We start from the raw sequence: 6,720 nt of genomic DNA on the forward strand, positions 1-6,720 counted from the left end.
TTTGATGACTGAGGCCCAATTTAGGGACCCAAATAAGATTGAGTCCACCCAAGAAAAAACAAAACGAATAATTCCCTTTATTTGACAAACCAATCATAGCCTACATACCAGTGATTATACCAATATGAGGTCATTTTAAGATCAATCAAACATTCAGTTCCGAGTCCGGGTCCAGAACCAGGGCTACAGCCAACAGCAGGGGGAGGCGGACTGGACTGGGAAGGTGTTTGCATAGTCCTTGAACTCTGCTCCCTTCTTTTCTCCTCCAGATCCAGGTACCTATAGCCGTCACAACGTGGCTAGCTAATTGTAGGCTATTCTTGACCCATGTTAACATTAGCAAAGCGGTGTACCTGCGCACATGCACAAACAGAGCAGTGCTACAAAGAAATCTATCATATTTATTTTCTCATACACTGGGCGTATGTTATTGCCAAGCAATAGGCTCTTTGCTTTGCACAAGTTCCACTACTTCCTGAAATTCTACAGGCATCCTTATTTCCTGTCCTATACCATTGTGCCGCACACCTGATTAATCACTTCCATCCAATAGTACAGGACAGGAAATAAATATGCCTGTAGAATTTCAGGAAGTAGTAGAGCTTGTGCAAAGAGCCTATTGTCAGACAATACTTCAGCAACAGTGTAAATCACACAAGTCAACTGCTGGCACGTTGCATGTCTGTGACTGATAAATCGTCAATGACGTGTAAATGGTTGAAATTCATGTTGAAATGAAGCCCCCTCTTTTCCATTGCAACTATAGCAGAGGCCGTTATTCACATAACAGTTGACCGTGTTTGCTTTCTTCACTGACAGAGAGAGAGAGAGGGGGAAAGAGAGGGAGAAGATGAAAAGATTTCATCAAACAAAGCTCAGCTTTGGAAAGCGAACTGTTGAGGACAAGATCAAAAAGAAAGAGGTGATGATGGTGGTACACTGCCTACTCTTTACTTAACATGATGGGAAAAGTACATTGACGGGATAAATTGTATGTCTGTATATAGATAAACAAATAGACAGGTATGTAGGTGTGTATTAATATACACAGTATGCATGATTATGTTCGGTTAAAAATATATAATTTGTTGACAGGAAACCAAGAGGTACAAGAGAGTGGAAGAGAGGGGACAGGAGGAGAGGACATAGAGATGAGAGGTGAGATACCTGATGTTAGCCAAAGAGACACTACATTAAGTTAGATCCTGGCAAGTTTAAAAAATAATGTGGATGGATGGATGGATGGATGGATGGATGGATGGGTGGGTGTGTGTGTTTATAGCTTATGTTTATGTTTTGTTAATTTGTGGACAGGAGATGAAAATGGACACCACAGTGGAGGAGAGGTGACGGGAGGAGACCAACATGGACAAAAGACAGGAGGAGAGGTGACAGGAGGAGACCAGCATGGACATCAGAGTGGAGGAGGCCAGGCTGGGAGAGAGGTGACAGGAGGAGCTAGTCTCATGTTTCTAATAGATGGTGTGTTCTCATCAACATTCACTTAAGTTGTGTCCTCTCTGGATGACCTCCACTGCTCTCAGTTAAAGATGATATTAATCCAATATGATGTGTGTTGTTCTTTATAGATCTAGCCTCTTAATTCTGCTCTCAAAGTGCACCAGATTGAAGCACCAAAACTAAATGACCTCGGTATTACAAAAATCCTGCGTACGGCCCTGGTCCTGAATGTTTCAGAGGGCAGATGGTAACCTCCTTCTAAGCAAGGAGCAGGTGTTCATAACTCTGTCTGCATCACTACACTGTGGTGACATTTTGGTTGTACCGTCTGATCACAACACTAACTGTTCTAATTTATAACCTATCTGTCTACATATCTATCTGTCTGTCTGTCTCTCTCTATCTTTCATTGTCTGCCCCTGTTTTATTATTGTATCCGAGGCTTCACGTTTGGTGATGGGACCTCAGTGGGTGAGAACAGACATGCTGAATAGACATAAAGATCTAGGCATGGGCATTATCTTTCCATCCATTTAAAAATAAATATGTATTATTTTAACCCTAACCTCTTAGAGTGCAGGAAGTGTCGGCCAGCTGTGTCATGTGTGTGTGTCTCCATTCTCAGCGTCAGTACATCCAGTTTGATAGTTCACCTGGGCCAGCAGACTAAGCAGAGCCTCGACCCAAACAAGGTGTCCTGAATGGTCTCCCAGGTCCGCCTTGTACAACTGAACTGTCAGCCCAGTGTTTCAGTGTGGTCTACAAGCTATTCAATAAAACCTGGAGAAAATGATCTGTATCTTGTCTTTATACTTACAGCACACATGCTGCACAAATGATGACCTTAATTGTATGACACTTGTTTTGTAAAATGCACAAGGGTATCTCTAACTTGGCTAGACTGTGGATGTGGTGACTAGTCCAGGCCAGTCAGCATGGTATAAGCTGCATACAGGTGAGCAGAAGCTGAAACGCTTGTTCCTTGGCTAGGACCAAGGCAGCTTGCCAGCAGGGTCAGGCCTGTGCCGGGAGGTCAGTACATTAAAACCCCCTTAGGCGGGCTGTATTTATCCTAGGTTCTCAAACTTATATTTGTGGTATAGAAAGGTAGAACTTGCTTGGTTGGTTATGCAAGTGTGTGTGTGTGTGTGGTACTGTTGATTTTCCTCCACACATCTCTCAGCCATATGTTTCCCCTATGTGGATCTGAAAACAGTGATAGGGATTAAATTAGGTTGCTAAGAGAACTGCTAGTCACCAGAAGCCTTCAAGAACATAACCTGTGCTGGAATACTGAACAAATCAATACAAGTAGAGCACATCTACTGACAGGCTGGCTGAATGACTGGAAGACTGACTTGGGACCTCCACTGAGGGCATCCCAGTCCTGGCTATGGATCAGTAGGCTAGTGATGCTCCCCTGCCCCTGGGCTAGTGTAGACCATTGCTAGCCTCTACCCACAAGCCCTTACATTGATCATAGGCCTACTAAATACCAAAAGGAGAAAGAAGAATACCAAGGGGAGTCTTGGTAAGGCTTTTATCAGGGAGGTTGATGGATAACGTCTTTCAAGCTACATGATTTGCATTAAAAATATAATCTCTCTCTCACACACAGTCATGTAATCCAGTCAATCTTACTAAGCATAACAAATTGCATTAGGCCTAAGTAACTAGCAAGCTAGCAAACAAAGTCAATGTAGACAGCTAGCTAACTAGCTTGCGTCATTTCCACCATGCCCCTTCTCCTAAGAGAAAGGCGATTCGGCAAATTAAAAAGTGATTGACAACCGTTTCAGGCGAAATGAGTTTTTGATTGACGACGATTGTCAGTCTCTGATTGGCCAAAGTAGAAATTGATTGACAGTTGACCCGCCCCCTGGAAGTCTCTGGGCCTGCAGAGATACACACTTGGAAAATTGAGGGGTCTTCTACAGGGCAATAAAGTGGGATCTCTGTATAAAAACGCCTAATGAGAAGCAGGGGGCTCGATACCACAAGGGAACATGCATAATGGGTGGGGGACAACATGTTTACATGTGTACAGTACTTGTTGTTGGCAACCCGCCCCATTAGCGGACCTAGGACTACAACTGGCTAAATTGGCTCTGATTGAGAGACATGTGCCACTGATTGTTTGATTGGTTTCCATCTGCCTCGTTAGTATGTGTACAGTATTTCTAGCCTACATGTACAGTAGCTCCCATCTTGTTCTTTGTCTGTTCCATTTGCTGTAGCTGTGCATAGTCCCTGGTGTTTCCGGTGCCATCTTGTAAGTCTGTAAGTTTATAAGCTCTGTCTTTTCTTCTTCACTTGTCGAGTGTATACCGTGGTTTTATTGTTTAGTCTTTGGTTTTGTGAAAACTGCTGAAACCTTAGCTATCTGAAGCCAGCCATGCTCTCCTCATATTCACTGCACATTCTTGCTCAATAAATCTCTAATGTTCATGATTTAAAAAATGACATTTTCATGACATGGTAGATGAAGTGTGAAATGTATTGTGTGCCAGAAACAACCACAAACAACCTCAGATCACAACACCAGATTTAACTTTTCTCCATTTCCATGGTGGCCTGCTATACACTGTCGAACAGTGTCACAATATGGATTAGAGCAGGGGTTCCCAACCTTTCTTCCCCAGAGCCCCCCACTTACACCTGATTGAATTCCCCCCCCCCCCCCCCTCCCCCCCCCCCCGCCAAATAGGTGGGAACGTCCAGTCTGTGTATGTTTGTGTGTGCAAATTACATCAGGCGTAAGTTAGGGTACAATTAAGTGCTTCGCCAATGTAGCAGGAATATTAATGTTGACACGATTCATAGTCTCTGATTAATTTGTTGAATTTATATGGTATTGTAGTGCCGTACATACAAGGCTTTTTGGCCCTTCATCAGATATAATCATGTATTTTGCTGTGTGACATGTCAATAACATGATTCTTTGACAAATATTTGTCTAGCTAATATTAGGGCCTCAAATTGTCTGAGGCCTGGTGCACCCCCTGCAATTGTTGGCGCCCCCCTAAGGGGGGCCTGGACCCCAGGTTGGGAAACCCTGGATTAGAGCATACTTATAGGTGACAAAGGTCATTTGGATACATTCATTAAAGGTTTATAGGCTGTTTCCCTTTGGGGAAGGCTCACACAAAACATTCATATGTTCAGTTTTAATGTTTATTGCAATGGTGATCTAATTTATCGAAATTCAGTTTTTAATACTGTTATAATAAAGATGATAAGATATGATTAAATATACGTATAACAGTTTTCACAGTAACATGATGATCTAAAATACTTTATTATTGAATATGGCAACATTTCAAGCATAATCTACTGTAATGATGAACGCTACTATGAGTTTAGACAACAGGGAGGAACAAGGTGCTCAAAAAGTGAGATAAACCATTAGTGTTGTTGGTGCTCTTGGATCACTGGGAATGGAGGCAATATCCAAAAACAAAAGTAGATCCAGGCACTCAGAATAAGTATTCGGAAAGGAAGTGGTAATGTTAAAAAACCTTTAAAGTCGCACAGAAACAGACGTTTGAGATCATCTAACCTCCGTAGTTTTACGTATTTCCGATGCAAACAAGCTGTGAGGGTGGGACATATGTTTAGAGGAATTTTAGATTCAGATTCGATAGAAGGATAGCGTTGTAGGGGAAGAGGGCCACCCTGTCGCCCCCCCCTGAGGTGGTACTCTTGTCCGTCGGCCATCTTGAGGCTCATGTCCTGGAGCACGGCCCTGGTGAGGACGGGGGCGGCGGTCAAACGCAAGATCTCCTCCACGGCGCTGTCCATGACGGGCATCTTCTGCAGCATGTCCCGGGTCAGGTCGATGAGTGGCCCACCACGCCTCACTTCCTGCCCGGCCTCCTTCAGCACGTCCTCCACCTCCGCCCGGACCGCCCTCATGGCGTCGGGGTGCTTCATGAGATAGAGGAGCAGCCAGAAGGCTGACGGCCCCGTGTTACCCTGGGACGCCCACAGAAGCAGGAACATGTACCTGTCTTGCATGAACTCCTGCATGCTGTGCTCCTCCCTAATCTCCTGCTGATCGCGCACCCAGCCGCTGACGTTGTCTTTGGTGCTGATCTTCTGGACCGACAGCGTGTTCCAGAACAGCCTCTTCAGACGTTCCACCTCCATCTTCTCCGACACCAGCAGCACCCCGTAGGCCAGCTTGGATCTGTGACGAATGTGAAATAAAAGCCCCCCAGCAGCACTGTGAAAATATCCCCATGTTTCCTTTTCATTCTCTCCAGGAACTTTGCAGTATACCTGCGAAACTCCAGGACATGGCCAAGCCAAGGAATGGGTCCCTTATCTAAGGGGGGTTCCCCGGGACGCCTCTGACGGAAGGTCCCCAGGAGATAGAGTCCTCCAAGGAGGAAGGCTAGCAGAGCAAGCAGGAATGGCAGCAGAAAGCCCATCGTCCTCTCCTGTGCTACTCGCAGAGCTAATCTGTTCTCCAGCTCATGTTCCTTTGTATTAGTGAAACACTGTGCTCAGGGCTGAAAATTAATTTCCATTTGGCGACTAAATTTCGGAGGCTATCTGCCACGCTGGCGGGTAAATGTTTGTACCAATAGAGTCATGTAATAAAGTATGCGTGCGATGTCGCCACATCCATGCCATAGACCGGCGTTCTGTTTGTTGTGTGTTGCTCCACCGCTGCACCAAATAAAGTTTTCAGTCACATGACTGTTGCGGAGCCTCGCGCACTAGGAGAGACTGGTGACGCGAGCTACTCGCGCACAGAAAATCGTTCCCATTTACCTCAGAGGACGCGCGCTTCTACAGTCAACACCTACAGTAGATGTGTACCATCCTGTCTCTGGGCTTCCATAGCATACCAAGCCACTGTTTCTCAGAAGGGATGTCTTTGATCGCTTGTCATGTAGCTTATAAACTCTGAAGACGGTACTGGTTCCTCCTTGACTGACTTCACTGGTCATCCAGCCATAGGCGTAGTTTTAGCTATGGACGCTATGGACATGTCCAAAGCCACGGAAACACGAATTGTCCCTACCAAAAATAATACAGAGTGAAAACTGTAGTTTTTTAATTACCATTCACAACTTGCGAAAGCAAAACGGTTGGGAATTAAGGCCTGGTTGACAGCTGCGTTCAGCAAGCTATCCAATCAACAATGTACAGTAGCCTACTTCCCCCCTCCCTCCCTCCCTCTGTGACCCAGCGAGGGCCTCGCGAGATCAGCAGCTCACAGCACATCGAGCATCGACTGTCGGCAACAGC

The 6,720-nt window shown here is 45.3% G+C and overlaps 1 pseudogene across 1 annotated transcript; it reads right to left on the reverse strand.

Annotated features, from left to right (window-relative positions):
• Positions 1-5,075: 5,075 nt before the first annotated feature.
• LOC311316046 (7-alpha-hydroxycholest-4-en-3-one 12-alpha-hydroxylase-like) lies at positions 5,076-5,894 on the reverse strand (annotated as a pseudogene). The gene is made up of 2 exons: positions 5,743-5,894; positions 5,076-5,650 (listed from the first exon to the last, which is right to left on the reverse strand). The product of its transcript is annotated as a 7-alpha-hydroxycholest-4-en-3-one 12-alpha-hydroxylase-like (transcript).
• Positions 5,895-6,720: the final 826 nt, after the last annotated feature.

The sequence above is a fragment of the Borostomias antarcticus genome (assembly GCF_949987555.1).
Source record: "Borostomias antarcticus genome assembly, chromosome: 1".
NCBI classification, from domain to species: Eukaryota; Metazoa; Chordata; class Actinopteri; order Stomiiformes; family Stomiidae; genus Borostomias; species Borostomias antarcticus.